Below are 17,534 nucleotides of genomic sequence, written 5' to 3'. Positions count from 1 at the left end.
TTCGACAATATTCTGAATCATATAAGAGATTTTCTGAAATCGTATTTAAGGCAATACGGTCAAGAAAATGACGAGATACCACTGCTCCTAGATTTAGTTTTCTGGCAGGTATCACTTCAAAATTAAATGAGTTAAACCTTTAATTGAAGGGGAAAAAATCACAACATTTTCGCCACGGTAATTATAGTAAACGCTTCTCAGAGGAAACTAAAATTATGGATTGCACATTTAAAGCAAATTCCCTTTCACACTTTCCAGCTTCGAATTCAATTACGGTAACCGTAAATGTTGGTGAATGTGTTTTTCTATCTTTCGCCAAACATGCTGGAAATCTAGATACGGAATTTACTAACCAATTTAACTAGTTTTAAAACCTTGAACCAGTGGTTATTTTTATCAATAATTCATTCTTTTTTGTTGACTTACTGAACTTGAAGGTATGATATGTGAAATATTTCGAAATCGTTACCTAGAAAAGTTAGAAATTTTTAATCTTCATGACGATACGTCTTGGCAACAATTTTTTGCAATTTTAAACTATTTATGGGCTCTGGTGGACAGTAATAAATATAATAAATACCCCAAGATCGTTAGTTTTGTTTCAGAATTTGCCTTTGTTTTGCCTCGACGTATCACATTTTCATCTCTGACCAGCATCACAATCTAGATGTCGCATTAAGAACGGCTTGTTCCACATCCGCGCCAGATTTTTCTGAACTTGCAGTGAACATGTAGTGCCAAACTTCACATTAATTACGTAATTTGTAAATCCAAACAATTTTAATTATAATTTTTGAAGATCTTTGACAGAATTACACTTTTGTAGTAGTAGTAGTAGTAGTAGTAGCAGTAACACTAACTGTTAGATAGTCTGTCTACATCTACATCTACATGGTTACTCTGCAATTCACACATAAGTGCCTGTCAGAGGGTTCATGAACAATTTTCATACTACTTCTCTACCATTCCACTCACGAATGGCGCGTGGGAAAAAGGAACACCTACAACTTTCCGTTCGAGATCTGATTTTTCTTATTTTATTATGATGATCGTTTCTCCCTACGCAGGTGGGTGTCAACAAAATATTTTTCGCATTCGGAAGAGACAGTTGGTGATTGAAATTTCGCAAATAGAACTCGCCGCAAAGAAAACCGCCTTCGTTTCAGTGACTGCCACCCCAACTCGCGTATCATATCAGTAAAACTCTCACCCCTATTGCACGATAACACGAAACAAGCTGCCCTTCTTTGCACTTTTTCGAAGTCCTCCGTCAATCCAACCTGGTAAGGACCCACACTGCGCAGCAATAATCCAGCAGAGGACGGACAAGTGTGATGTAGGCTGTCTCTTTAGTGGGTTCATCGCATCTTCTAACTGTTCTGCCAACAAAGCGCAGACTTTGTTTCGCCTTCCCCACAATATTATCTGTGTGGTCTTTCCGATTTAAGTTGCTAGTAATTGTAATTGCTAAGCATTTAGTCGAATTGACAGCCCTTAGAATTGTACGATTTATCGTATACCCAAAATTTATCGGATTTCTTTTAGTACCCATGTGGACGACCTCACGCTTTTCTTTGTTTAGTGCCAATTGCCACTTTTCGCACCATATAGAAATTCTCTCTAGTTCATTTTGTAATTGGAACTGATCATCTGATGATTTTACTAGACGGTAAATTACAGCGTCATATGCTAACAATCTAAGGGGGCTGCTCAGATTATCACCTAGATAGTGATTGTGATGGCGGCGGCGTAGGCGTCTCCTTAGGCGTAAGATTGAATTGATGTGGGGGAAAGAGACCAAGCAGCGAGGTCATCGGTCTCATTGGATTAGGGAAGGATGGGGAAGGAAGTCGGCCGTGCCCTTTCAAAGGAACCATTCTGGCATTTGCCTGAAGCGTTTTAGGGAAATCACGGAAAACCTAAATGAGGATCGCCGGACGCGGGATTGTACCGTCGTCCTCCCGAATGCGAGTTCAGTATGCTAACCACTGCGCCCCCTCGCTCGGTTCCGGCGTAAATTAAATATCCGCAAACAGATAAGAAAGTTGGACAGAACCGACTGTCATGACTGCCTTCAGGTATCTCTTTATATACAGTGATTTATGCTTATCTCTTCAACCTGAAATTCCCAGTCTCATTCACACACTGTTGCTACATATTTCGTAACCCTTCTACGGAGCATGAAAAGATATGACTTCAGCTTGCCTTTGAACTTAAACTTATTATCTGTTACATTCCTTACGCCACTGGGTAAAGTGGTCAAAGAGTTTTGCGTATGAATGTCGCACTCCGTTCAGTACCACTCTAAGACTGAATGAGGGAATGGCGCTGATCATTTCTTCCTCTAGTACTACATTTTTTAAGGTTATTGTTGTGGATGTATGATTCTTCGTTAAGATAATTCATAAGAGGATAAATGTACTGCGAAGTTGTCACCAGTTTTTACAACGGTTTCAAGTGCTCTCCGCAAGAGGTTCTCCAATGGATACCACACTTACCACAAAATATGATCCCATGAGACATTAGTGAATGAAAATAGGAAAAATAATCCCACAATTTTTAAATTTTCGTCTCCAAAATCTGATAGTTAAATGCTAAGGGCTCACTAAGCAAGAAGAAGATCCCACTTAGTCAAATACCCATAAACCTTCCTAGCAATAACGTAGAAGACGCTTCCCATTAAGTCACGTGGGCTACAGTTTTATAGTACAAGTAACAACTAGACGTCTTGGAGCATCGATTTTTAATATCTGTCATACCACTTTTCTTCCAAAAGAGTCTGACAATAACATCTTTAAAACTATCTGAAAATACCTCCCAGTACAGTGAATTATTCATTATTCAACTCGCTGAGGGTTGTTTTCCTTTGAGGGAGCTAATTAAATTCTTAACATCTCTGGCATAGAGTGGAATACTTGTAATCTCCGTTTACATATATGGCATTGTCAATGTTTCTTGTGTATATCTCTCTAACTGTCCATGTGATTCTATCGGGCTATTTCCAGGAGTTACTATCATTTATTATTTTGCTGTTTCATTTACAAAAAGAAACTCTTATTCATTAAGTGACTGCCCGATCTCCCTTTTAACTGTTGCCTAAATAGATTTAATTATATTATTTGAAATATTACTTTCAAACAATGTACAGTATTTCCTCCTTTATACTGCACAATGTTTGGTTTGTCTAAATAGTTCATATAATGGAAATCTTTGGTGTAAAAATGATAATTACATAGGACGCTTTGTAACAAATGTTACGCGGAACTGGCGAAATCCTACTGTATAAATCCAGGAAATTGTTATTTGAGAAAGACTGTATGACTACTTTATTGCCTTATTCGTATTTCTGGAATAGGAACAATGAGAATAAGTTAAAAGAAATTAGGACGCTTGTGGACGTGCACTGAATGATCTAAGAAGAAACAAGATATCTGGAGTAGACGATATTCCCTCAGAATTACCCAAGTTCTTGGGAGAACCGCCTATGGTAACATTGTCCTATTAGAGTATGCAAGATATGTGAGACAGGTGAATTACCCTCAGACAATCCAAACACCAAAGAAGCAAGCTGATACATGTAAATACACTGACAGAAAAAAATCGCAACATCAAACAATAATTAATAGAGAGAAATGAAATTTTGGGTATATATTTGCCTAGGTAACATATTTCAGTGATTAACATTGCCTGATCACAGGTTAATGTAAGCGCAAGATAAGCCATTGCAAATGTGATATCCTGGTACATTAACCGCTAGTATCTTGTATGCAAGCAGGCAGATATACATGTATAATGTTGCACAAGAGCCGCATGTCGGTTTGTAGGATGGAGTTCCATACCTGTGGCACATCGTTGGTTAACGCGGTTAGTGGGTTACGCTGGAGTTATCGTCGGATGATGTGCGCGATTGGAGACAGATCTGGTGATCGAGCAGGCCAAGGCAACATGTCGACACTTTGCAGAGCATGTTGGGTTACAAGGGCGGTATGTGGACGAGCGTGTCCTATTGGAAATGGCGGCACGGGATAACCACGACAGTGCTCTTGCTGTCATACGAATTCGCACCCCAGAACATAACTCCAGATTAAGGTCCATGTGTCTAGCACGCAGCCATGTTGGATGCAGGCCCTCGACTGACCTCCTGACCTCGTTCTAACCGACACACAGTCATCACCGACACCGAGGCCAACGAATTTTCATCAGAAAACCCACTGAGACCTCCAATGAGCTCTCGATTGACACCACTGAAGTCGCAAATGGCAGTGGTTTCGTGGACAGTGGAATGCGCGCTAAAGCGCTTCTGGCTCGGAGTTATCCTTGAAGAAACCGAAACAGTTCGTTGTCACTGCGTTGCCAGTTGCTGCTAAAACTGATGCTGCTGATGCAGTACGATGCTCCAGAGGCATACGCAGAACACGATGGTCTAGCCTCTCTGTAGTGCCATCAGGGGCACGGTCTACTTGCGATCGTACAGTCCCAAGACCACCGCTGCCTACATTCCTACCTACACCTATAATGCTGCAGAAGGAACATACAGCTTCTCGTAGCTCTATTACACTACCTCGTTCATACTCGGTGAGGTTTTGACAATGGCGCCTTTGTCGCCTTGAAGGTATTCTTGACTAACATCAGCCCACAACGTCAAATCTCCACGATAACTAACACTCACGACCGTTAAAGCGTTTATTTAAATCCAGTATTAGTTTGATCCTCATAGTGGCGCTATTAGCACCATTCTTACGCAGAATTTGAGTAGACGTAATCTTTTAAATGTAGAAACAAGCCCACGAGCTTTCATTTATGTCGCACTACCCCTTCTTCGTGCTGCAATTTTTTTTCCATCAGTGTACTAGTGATCTATCAATTTAATGGCATAACTCTAAAATATTGACATGAATCTACATAGAACGGAAAGGCATCACACCTGGGGGAAGATAATTTTGGGTTCCAGTGAAATGTAGCAACATGGATAGCAAGATATTGATCCTACAACTTGTCTTCAAGGTGGGTTGAAGAAAGATAAAATCTGCTTTATAGAATTTGTAGATTTAGAAGAATGGAATACACTTTTTGAAATTGTGAGCGAAAGGCTAGATACAACCAGTACAGAAACTAGACTGAAGTTATAGGACTCAAAGGAGGCTATAATCAAGAGGAAACAGAGACGTTGTGGCCCAGCTCCCACGTTACTCAATATTTAGGTAGAGAAAACAGTAAAGGAAACAAAGGAGAAACTTGAAAAGCAATTAGAGGGTGAAGAAATAAAAACATTGAGACACCAAGGAATTTAAGACATTTGCTGCGAGTGAGCAATGATTTAAATCAATGGCGAAAATTGGAAATTTGTGCCGGGCTAGGATTCGGAACCGGGTCTCCTGCTTATAAATCAGATGCTCTAACCATTTCTTCTTCCTAGTTTTTTTTAAAAAAATCTCATTTTCTTCGTTGTAGTTATTCAGGGCTGACATCCCATGTCACTCTTTTAAATTTACCGTTGACCAATTCACTCAGTTTTTTATTCGAGAGGGCAGCTAACCGTCTGACCGAACACATTGACCCACCGAGCCGGCACCATTAAGCCATCCGGAGACAGAGGTCCTTACAACGGCACTAACTACCATAGCAAGCCTCCCGTCAGAACGAAAATCTGTACTTATCCCCACACTACTGCTGTAGTGCCCCTCGCCCAGTATCCTCCTTACTCGCGGCGTTTCGCCGATTCCCGTAAGAATTCGAGGCTGGTGTGCATCCGTGCAGGAAAGGTCATTGGCCGTCTTCGTCTCAATTATACTCCGAAGCGCCTAAGAAACTGGTATAGGCATTCTTATCCAACTAAAGACAACGCCTACACAAGACAACAAGTGTCTGGCGCAGTTGTTAGGTCGATTACTATTGCTACAATGGCAGGTTATCAAGATTTAAGTTAGTATTGAACGTGGTATTATAGTCGGCGCACGAGCGATGACACACAGAGTCTCCGAACTAGCGATGAAGTGGGATTTTCCCGTACGACCATTTCACGAGTGTACCATGAATATCAGGAATCCGATAAAACATCGAATCTCCGACATCTCGGGGGCCGGAAAAAGACCCTGCAAGAACAGGACCAATGACGAAACTTCCTGGCAGATTAAAACTGTGTGCCGGACCGAGACTCGAACTCGGGACCTTTGCCTCTCACGGGCATGTGCTCTGCAGGAGGGCTTCTGTGAAGTTTGGAAAGTAGGAGACGAGGTACTGGCGGAATTAAAGCTGTGAGGACGGGTCGTTAGTCGTGCTTGGATAGCTCAGATGGTAGAGCACATTCCCGCGAAAGGCAGAGGTCCCGAGTTCAAGTTTCGGTCCGGCATACAATTTTAATGTGCCAGGAAGTGTCATATCAGCGCACACTCCGCTGCAGAGACGACTGAAGCGAATCGTTCAACGTGACAGAAGTGCAACCTTCCGCAAATTGTTGCAGATTTCAATGCTGGGGCATCAACGAGTGGCAGCGTGCAAGCCCTTCAACGAAGCATCAATATGAGCTTTCGGAGCCGAAGGCCCACTCGTGTACCCTTGGGAGTGCACGATGCAAAGCTTTAAGCCTCGCCTGGAACCGTCATCACCGACCCTGGGCTATTGATGACTCGAAACATATTGCCTGGTAGGAAGAGTCTTGTTCCAGATGGTGTCGAGCGAATGGGCGTGTGCAGGTATGAAGACAACCTCATGAATCCATGGACCTTGCATGTGACCAGGGGACTGTTCAAGCTGCTGAAGGCTCTGTAATGGTGTGGGGCGTCTGCAGCTGGAGTGATATGGGACTCCTGATGTTTCTAGGTACGACTCTGACAGGTGACACGTACGTAAGCATCCTGTCTGATCAACTGCATACAGTCATGTCCATTGTACACTCGCATGGATTTGGGCAATTCCAGCGGGACAATACAACACACGTCCAGAATTGCTATAAAGTGGCTTCAGGAATACTCTTCCCACGTTTAAACCCTTTCGCTGGGCACCAAACTCCCCAGACTTGAATATTATTGAGCATTTCTGGGATGCCTCGCAATGTGCTGTTCAGTAGAGATCTTCACGCCCTCGTACTGTCACGGATTTGTGGACAGCCCTGCATGATTCATGGTGTCAGTTCCCTCTAGCACTACGTCAGACATCAGTCGAGTCCATGCCACGTCGTGTTGCAGCACTTCTGCCTGCTGGTAGGGCCCTACACGATATGAGACAGGTGTACCAGTTTCTTTGGCTCTTCTGTGTATATACGTCGTGTACTCTGAGGTTTGCCAGGTACTCTGAGGTTTGCCAGGTACTCTGAGGTTTGCCAGCAACACTGTGTTGCAGTCAGAGACGGCAAAGAATTTGTAAGGTGAGGTGAACAAAAAGCATAATGTCTTTAAAAGAGGTTGCTACCTGAACAAAAGCAAAAGTGAAACGAAGGTACTGTAGCTGAATCAAATAATGCAACATTAGGAATATTAGACTAGGAACCTACACAATCAGAACAGTAGATGGGTTCTGTTATTTACGCACTAAAATAAATGGAGATGGCCGGAGCAGAGAAAGTATAAAATGCAGGCTGGCAGTAATAAGAAAAGCGCTTCTGAAAGAAAAGCATTGTTAGCACAGAATATAAATGTGAATGTTGGAAGTTGTGTATCTGAGGTGCAGCTTCATATGGAAATGGAACGAGGAACAATGCAGAAAAGAGGTTAACAGAACCTTCTGAAGTGTAGCGTGACAGTAAAACGCTAGAGCTGGGTAGCTAGAGTAACTGATGATGCGAACGACTTGAGGAAAAGAAGGACCGTTTGACAAGATATCTTGAGTGAAGGTTTAAGAACTATGTGGGGAGGCACGGGCTTGACTACTCCCTTTTGAGTGCTTCTACTTTTGTATAGTAACGTTTACCTCATGCGAAAGCAAATCCTTCCAGAGGTGAGAGGAATAAGTATTCCCTTTTGGGCCAAACGACTCACATGAAAACATGTATTAGATGGAACAGGTGAAAGAAAGAAGAGCACTCACCCAACCCAAAGCGTGACGAGATACGTGCCGAGCGGTGAATTGAACGTGGTATGATGTGAAATAAACAGAGCCTCGGGATATTTGGCGACTCAGTAATCAACCTTACATTCCTGTGGGGCTCCGCTGGTGAGGACCGATATATCCCGTACAATTCTGGGACCACAATTGATAACACAGTAATTAAAAATGAAAATGAGGGACTTGGTGTTGAAGTTACCTTAAGTGCACTGTGTCTGTGTACTTGAGGTAACTTGAACATCAAGTCTCTCAGTTTCTTTTATATGTACTATGTTATCCATTTTGGCACGGGACCGATGGAAGCTGTTTCCTCTAGTAGATCTGGGAAGGGACCACTTCCAGGAGCGGAAAAGATTGCTGTGAATTTGAACCAGATAAAGAATAAAGCTTTGTCTGGGCTAAAGTACAGGAAAGTACTTAGGTAACAAATCTAAAAGAAAGGAATTACCTCTTAACTGAAAGGTGTTGAACCTAAGAAATCCGAGAAAAGAACAAAGCGATGACGGTGGACAGACCCCCTCTACTTCGAAGACAGATAGGAAGAGAACGACGGAGGTCTCTAGTATTCCCAGACCATAGGAGAAATATATCCAGAAAAATCTGGGGCAGGAAAAGAGAAATCAGACCCATTGTACTCCAGGATCGGTTTTTAGGATACCACTTATCAAGCAAGGGTGCACTCTTCTTAGCATTACCTCGCAGCAGCAGAACGTAGTCCTGATGGTTCTCTTTGAAAAAAAATAGGAAGGATGCATTCAAGCATCCAAATTGAGGAGCGTTTTCCTGGATAAGAATGTTTTGATGTTTTTCCAGGAGGAAATGGCTACAATGGGTTGGCTGAAGGAGATGATGTCGAAGATATCTCCGTGGGATGCGGAGAAGTTGTTTTTAAAGACTGCAGCGGAACTATTCAAGTCCGCTAGTACACGAGGGACGTTCAGTAATAGATGAAGTACATTTTTTTTCTCCAACAATTTCGGTTGAGAAAATGTGGACTTCGTTGTGGGACATCGTGGAATATTTCCGTTTCAGCCCTAATATTTTCGATATGTGGCGGTGATATAAATGGCCTTCAAAACTGCGTCTGTAAAGGAAGTTTTTTCCAAGCAGAGAGCTTTCATTGAGTTTCTTTTGGCGAAAACTAGAGCCTCGCAGATAATCATAGACGCTTGCAGAATGTCTGCGGAGCCCTGGGATTAAACAAAAGGACGGTGAGTCGTGGGCGATTCTCCTGTCGTCATAGCAAAAAGGTATCTGATCCACCGCCCCGCCGTAAATAGCTGTTCCTACTGTAATGTAGGAACGTGCGAACACCCATTCGAGATTATCGATGGATCACAATCAAGCATCTCGCTGCTTATCTGGACGTCTCTGGTGGTAGTACTGACAACCTTGCGCACCAGCTGAGGTACTCAACACAAGGTATGTGCCCTCTGGGTTTTTCGTCGCTAAGCATACGACCATAAAGAACAACGAAAGATCATCGGTGCGGAATTGCTTGCGCACAACTAGGTTGAACGAGAAAAATTTTGTCGAACATCGTCACAGGAGATGAAACACGGTTTTACCACTTCGGACCGAAAACACAATTGTAGTCCATGGAATGGCACCGCAAGACTTCTCCTCCGAAGAAAAAGTTCAAAGCCGCACTCTTATCCGATAAAGTCATGGCGACGATCATCTTGTGTGACGCTGAAGTGGTTATTCTGTCAGACGTCCTCCCTCATGGTGCAACGATCAACTTTGAAGTGTATTGTGCTACCCCCAGGAAACTTTAGAAATGATTTCAGCGTGTTTGTCGCCATAGAAATGCAAAGGAACTTCTCTTTCTCCATCACAACGCAAGGTCTCACACAGATCTTTGCACCCAGGAGGAGCTCATACAACTTTGTTGGACTACTCTTCCTCATCCACCCTACAGCCCGCATATCACATTTCCGACATCCGTCTGTTTGGCGTTATGAAGTATGAACTCCGCAAGAAGCAGTGCGTGGATGACGGAGATGTTATTGATACAGCCAGAAGTTTGCTCCGACATCGACCGGTAGAATGGTACCATGCCGGCATATGGGCTCTCCAGTAAGGCGGCGTAAGACAGTCAAATGAATGTAGATTACGTTGGAAAATAGGGTTTCTCGGCCAAAAGAATGGGGAATAATACGGTGTATTGGTATCCTGAACAGAACTAACCTGCTTTCCGAAAAAAGTATATGATTACAAATACTGAATGCCACTCGTATTTCAGTATAGATGCGAAAACTACTCAAGGCTGTTCCGCCAGAGACTGCCTTACAGCAAGTTCGTGTTGAGAACCAGAACGCCTCGATAAACGATTGGAGGATCATTGGTTGGAACTGACAGCCAAACACTTGTGCTGGAAGTTGGAGAGAAGCTCCTGAAGGCAATGCGACGTCATTACCAAATAGCGTATTTCGTGATCTCGCAGGTGGCTATCAGGGTAATTACGTGTCTCAAAGACGAAATAGGCGGCAAGTTGGCGGCTGAAAGTGCTTCCGATAAACCTGCAACCCAGTGTAAGAGCGATGGTCGCCTCGAGCCGCGATCCAAGAACCATACTTGCATAAAGAGACTAATAAGGCCTCGAAGGAATTGGAGGAATCTAAAAGCCCCAGGTCATGAGTCTCTGTAAGATAACAGAATTCCTTTAGTGCTATTGGCCACACTGTTCCGTAACCATCAGAACGAAACAAAGGAATGGAGCACGAGTGTAGAGGTATCGGCCTCAGCATACCTTCCTTACAAGGACATGGTTTCTCTATCCCAGGAGGTGAGGAAACTGGCAGACAGCTGCTTGCAGCTGAATGAACAACTGCTGGTTGGTTGTGATGACGGCGCCCAAAGCCTGTTGTGCGGAAGTAATGAGACAAGCGTACCTAGTTGAATACCTGTAACCTGTACATATTAAATGGAGTTAATGAACGTACATTCAACAACAGCAGAAGGGAAAAGTAACTGGTGTAACTACTGGGACCATATTAATGGACAGTTACTTCAATGTAAGGCATGTGGCAATGGAACCACCCTTATCTCACCACCTTTGTATTTAGTTTAAAATTGAAATGTGTGTTCATCAAACTGTGGTCTAGGAGATTCTTTGGAAGACTGGGATTCCAGTTGCTTCAGTAAAACTTCCTATGTAACAACAGCAAGCAAGGAGCAGTGGAAGAAAGAACTAAGATACAAATCAGGGGACATTGTCTTGTTTACTAACAGGTCGCCAGCATGCGCACGTATTGGCACCGGGTTCTACGGGCTACAACTTCGACTGGGGAGCACAGTATCTGTAGGAAAGCTGGCTGCGGCATTCCAGGCGGATATATTCTTTATCAGAGTACACTTTCCTGAGCTGAAAAGTAAATTATCTGACATTTTTAACATGGTCAACAGATGTGCATGGGTAACACCGAGATCTTGCCACGTATATGTCAATGATGATGATGTTTGGCGCATGGAGCGCTCAACTGCGCGGTCATCAGCCCCGTATAAAGTCCCAGTTTTTACACAGTCAATTTTTTTACACGGTCCAATCGAGCCACTGTCGCAAATGATGATGATGACGATGATGATGTACATGGCAGTTTTGTACCCTTCCGTGTTCACGCCATAAGGATGCGAAACAGGAAGACTAAAAAAGTGCAAACACCATTTGCTGCTTCGAATTACTTTCAAATTTCTCCGAATGCTTTAAAGCGGTCCCTAGAGGTTCAACCCTGTATACCACCGCAAAAACTGCGGTTTAGTATCGCTCACATGACGTTCATAGGTTTTTGGCCGCACAATGTCCTTAGATTAAGGGTGAGTCATCCGGAGGGTGTTAGCACTGAGAACTCTCAATTTCGACCGCAAAATGTGTGGGAATCATCGCCACAAGAAAAGGGGTTGTTTTATTGATGCCCTACATTTCACCTCCTGACAGTCTTCCTTGTTGATTCTGAGCGGCAGTGTGTCTGAAATGTTTTCCTCGGCCATTCTTAAGAAAACCGCTAGATGTTGCGGTACTGACCTCCATCGCAGACACGTCAAAAGAAAAAGTGAAATATCGATAAGAGGGGCTGTGAAGACCTTCTCATCCTATGACACGTGGACGGTAACGTTGGGTTGAACTGCGATGAAATTTAGTCCCAATGTGAATCATAACCCGCCTTACACCTCACATGAACTTTCCAACTCTGGCCCCTTTATCGCAAGTTTCAACATCTAAGAGTTTCAGAGTCCGAGGGTGATTTAACATTTTAGCATCCCATACTTTTGCGTTATTACAGAGGAAGGTTGTAGGCACCTTTGAGCCCAAGGTGGTCAGTATTTCTAATGGAATGTTGTCTACTCCCGGGGTCTTGTTTCGACTCGGGTCTTTCAGTGCTCTGTCAAACTCTTCACGCAGTATCATATCTCCCATTACATCTACATCCTCTTCCATTTCCATAATATTGTCTTCAAGTACATCGCCCTTGTATAGACCCTCTATATACTCCTTCCACCTTTCTGCTTTCCCTTCTTTGCTTAGAACTGGGTTTCCATCTGAGCTCTTGATATTCATACAAGTGGTTCTCTTTTCTCTAAAGGTCTCTTTAATTTTCCTGTAGGCAGTATCTATCTTACCACTAGTGATATAAGCCTCTACATCCATACATTTGTCCTCTAGCCATGCCTGCTTAGCCATTTTGCACTTCCTCTCGATCTCATTTTTAAGACGTTAGTATTCCTTTTTGCCGGCTTCATTTACTGCATTTTTATATTTTCTCCTTTCTTCAATTAAATTCAATATTTCTTCTCTCACCCAAGGGTTTCTACTAGCCCTCGTCGTCTTACCTATTTGATCCTCTGCTGCCTTCACTACTTCATCCCTCAAAGCTACCCATTCTTCTTCTACCGTATTTCCTTCCCCCATTCCTGTCAATTGTTCCCTTATGCTGTCCATGAAACTCTGTACAACCTCTGGTTTAGTCAGTTTATCCAGGTCCCATCTCCTTAAATTCCCACCTTTTTGCAATTTCTTCAGTTTTAATCTACAGTTCATAACCAATAGATTGTGGTCAGAGTCCACATCTGCCCCTGTAAATGTCTTACAATTTAAAACCTGGTTCCTAAATCTCTGTCTTACCATTGTATAATCTATCTGATACCTTTTAGTATCTCCAGGCTTCTACCATGTAAACAATCTTCTTTTATGATTCTTGAAGCAAGTGTTAGCTATGATTATGCTCTGTGCAAAATTCTACCAGGCGGTTTCCTCTTTCATTTCTTACCCCCAATTTATATTCACCTACTACGTTTCCGTCTCTCTCTTTTCCTACTATCGAATACCTGTCACCCATGATTATTAAATTTCTCGTCTCCCTTCACTATCTGAATAATTTCTTTTATCTCATCATACATTTCATCAATTTGTCCGTCATCTACGGAGCTAGTTGGCATATTAACTTGTACTACTGTAGTAGGCGTGGGTTTCGTGTCTATCGTGGCCACAATAATGCGTTCACTATGCTGTTTCAAATGGTTCAAATGGCTCTGAGCACTATGGGACTTAACTTCTGAGGTCATCAGTCCCCTATAACTTAGAACTACTTAAACGTAACTAATCTAAGGACATCACACACATCCATGCCCGAGGGAGGATTCGAACCTGTGACCGTAGTGGTCACAGGTTCCAGACTGTAGCGCCTAGAACCGCACGGCCACCCCGGCCGTCACTATGCTGTTTGTAGTAGCTTATCCGCTCTCCTATTTTTTTCTTCATTATTACACCTACTCCTGCATTACCCCTATTTGATTTTGTATTTATAATCCTGTATTCGCCTGACACAAAGTCTTGTTCCTCCTGCCACCGAACTTCACTAATTCCTTCTATATCTAACTGTAACCTATCCATTTCCCTTTTTAAATTTTCTAACCTACCTGCCCGATTAAGTGATTTGACATTGCACGCTTTGATCTGTAGAACGCCAGTTTTCCTTCTCCTGGTAACGACATCCTCTTGAGTAGTCCCCGCCCGGACATCCGAATGGGGGACTATTCTGCCTCCGGAATATTTTACCCAAGAGGATGCCATCATCATTTAACCATACAATAAAGCTGCATGCCCTCGGGAAAAGTTACGGCTGTAGTTTGTCTTTGCTTTCAGCGGTTCGCAGTACCAGCACAGTAAGGCCGTTTTGGTTAGCGTTACAAGGCCACATCAGTCAATCATCCAGACTGTTGCCCCTGCAACTACTGAAGTGGCTGCTGCCCCTCTTCAGGAACGACACGTTTGTTTGGCCTCTCAACAGACACACTCTCCACTGTGGTTGCACGTACGGTACGGCTATCTGTATCGCTGAGGCACTCAAACCTCCCCAGAAACGGCAAGGTCCATGGTTCATGGGGGGGGGGGGGGGGGGGGTACACAGGTTGAGCCACCAAATGTTGTCTCTCGACGTTTGAACCTACTGCATGAGTTGTATCTAGTCGTTTGAGGAGTCGACCTAATTTCCTAAACAGGTAACAACTATATTTCGCGTTTTCTTTCCATCACTCACTCTGAGGAAAGCAACACACGCTAAATCACACGAAACGTGTTTCCTTTTCGTTTGACGTGATACCTATTTCTACTGTCATTAAAACTGTAAATCATAATGCGTCAGTATTGTTATCATAAAGTGTTCCATGTATTGCCAAGCTCCTGATAACACTGCTGCCTCCATCAGGCTATCTCCTTCTGCTTCGTAGTCTGACGTCTCCCTCTTTTCACTTCATCCGTTGTTTTTATTCTTCTACTCCTTCTGATTTTTCTTCTGTTCTTCCACTGTACTTCCTATAGGGGTTATTAGAATTACTTTTTCTCGCAGTAAATGTCCCACACAATCCGCTTTCATTTTCTTAACCACGTTTAGGAGACTTATTTGTTCCTCCTTCACTTCCAGTGCTTCACTGTTCCTCACTTTAATCAACCCATTTCATTTTTTTCTAATTATCTCGAGAGCAACATCCCTAATGATGAAATTTTGTATTTTCTTCACTGTCCAGTTTTTATAGTTGTTTTGTCACATGAGGAAACATCACGTTATTTGATCCACCATCTTTCATGTGTACACGAACGGTTTTGGAACACTAAGTTTCATCAACTGACGTAAAAAATCAATTAATCATCTGAAGTCATCCTCATTCCAATGTTGTCAAGGAACCAAACGTTGCGGGGGAATGACCTCAGATGAATAAGGAATTAATCAATTTTTTTCATTACAACCCAAATTTGCTATAAAATAAGTAGTGCTTCTAAATTTTAACAGACATTAATTTGCTTATTATATTAATTATGAAATATTTGACAAATCGTGTATTATTAGAACCAGGAACGTAGTAAATACACCCTCGACCAAGTAGATCACTACTACAAGCAAACTTTACTCTACAACCTGTTCAATTCGACCTCCTATTTTCCATTTTCATATAATTTGTTAATTACTCTCGTTACCATAGTTTTTCACTTCGTTCTCCAGCAATCTTTCTTCAAGTTCGGATAGAGGTCTTTGACGGGAGGCAATGACAGAAATAATTATTGGGTTTAAAATTCGGGATAAAAGAATGATAAGATTCGCTGATGATTTTGCTATATTCAGTGAATGTTAAGAAGAATTACAGGACGCATTTTATGGGATGGATAGTCTAATCAGCACAGAATATTGATTGTGAGTAATTCGAAGAAAAACGAGAATAGAGGAGTAGCAGAAATGAGATTTGTGAGAAAAACAACATCCCAATTGAATACCACGAAGCAGACACAGTGAATGAATTCTGCTACTTTGGAAAAAATAACGTATCATTGACGAAGCAAGGTAAAAAAACAGACTAGCACAGGCAAAGAGGCATTCCTAAGAACAAGAACCCTGTTGGTATCAAATATTGGCCTTTATTTGAGGAAGAAATTGATGAGAATGTATGTGTGGAGCACACTGTTGTGTAGTAGTGAATCATGGACTGTGGGAAAATCTAAACGGAAGAGAACAGAAACATCTGAGGTGTGGTGCTACAGGACAATGTTAAAAAATTTGGTGGACTGATGTCGTAAGAAATGAGGAGTTTCTCTGCAGTGTCAGCGATGAAAATAACATATGGAACACACAAAAAAGAAGAAGGGACAGGGTGGCAAGATGCGTGTTATCAGGAAGTAAATTTCATGGTAATAAAGGGAACTATAGAGGATAAGAATTGTAGGAGGAAGTCATAGATTTAAGTTGTTGTAGTTGTTGTGGTCTTCAGTCCAGAGACTGGATTGATGCAGCTCTGCATGCTACTCTATTCTGTGCAAGCTTCTTCATCTCCCAGTACCTACTGCAACCTACATTCTTCTGAATCTGCTTAGTGTATTTATCTCTTGGTCTCCCTCTACGATTTTTGCCCTCCACCCTGCCCTCCAATTCTAAATTGGTGATATCTTGATGCCTCAGAACATGTCCTATCAACCGATCCCTTCTTCTGGTCAAGGTGCGCCACAAATTTCTCTTCTCCTTAATTCTATTCAGTACCTCCTCATTAGTTATGTGATCTACCCATCTAATCTTCAGCATTCTTCAGTAGCACCACATTTCGAAAGCTTCTATTCTCTTCTTGTCCAAAGTTTTTATCATCCACGTTTCACTTCCATACATGGCCACACTCCATACAAATACTTTCAGAAACGACTTCCTGACACTATATTTAAGTATATTCAATAAATAATTAAGAACGTTGGGTGCAAGTGCTACTCTAAGATGAGAAGGTAGTCACAGATTAGAAAATCGTAGTGGAAGGCATCAAATTAATCAGAAGGCAACTGGCAGAAGAACCGTTTGTGCGGAATGCTGCTGGCTTCATATACCCAAATGTTAGCAATTTTTTTTGCAGATGCTATGGAACGCAATAATTAATTTATGTAAGTTTATGGAATACATTGTGAACTGTGTGAAAAATCTTGCGTATTATTGGACTTTGCGAACTTGTAAATACACCCTCGACCTAGTAGATCACTATTATCATACAAAAAAGACTGGTCAAATTATAGAATGAAATCCAGTTCCGGCATTCAATACAATGACATAGCAGTTCACTTAGTTGGTTGGTTGGTTGGTTTGGGGAAGGAGATCAGACTGCGAGGTCATCGGTCACATCGGATTAGGGAAGGACGGGGAAGGAAGTCGACCGTGCCCTTTGAAAGGAACCATCCCGGCATTTGCCTGGAGCGATTTAGGGAAATCACGGAAAACCTAAATCAGGATGGCTGGACGCGAGTTCACTTAGTGAGGGATGCGATTAGCAGCGGAAGATCTATGGACATAAAACTCGCATTCATGAGCTACCTCCTCAAAATTAAACGACTATTCACTGTGGCAGAACGAATAAAATGTAAGCCAAAAGATCGGTGTAAAACCTACGCAAGTATATACCAATTCATACTAAGACATGACTTTTTTAAGTCCAAACACTCTAAGAAAATGTGGGCATACATTTCGGTTATGTTC

The sequence above is a fragment of the Schistocerca nitens genome, chromosome 2, assembly GCF_023898315.1.
Source record: "Schistocerca nitens isolate TAMUIC-IGC-003100 chromosome 2, iqSchNite1.1, whole genome shotgun sequence".
NCBI lineage: Eukaryota > Metazoa > Arthropoda > Insecta > Orthoptera > Acrididae > Schistocerca > Schistocerca nitens.
Note: the sequence above shows the minus strand (reverse complement) of the source record.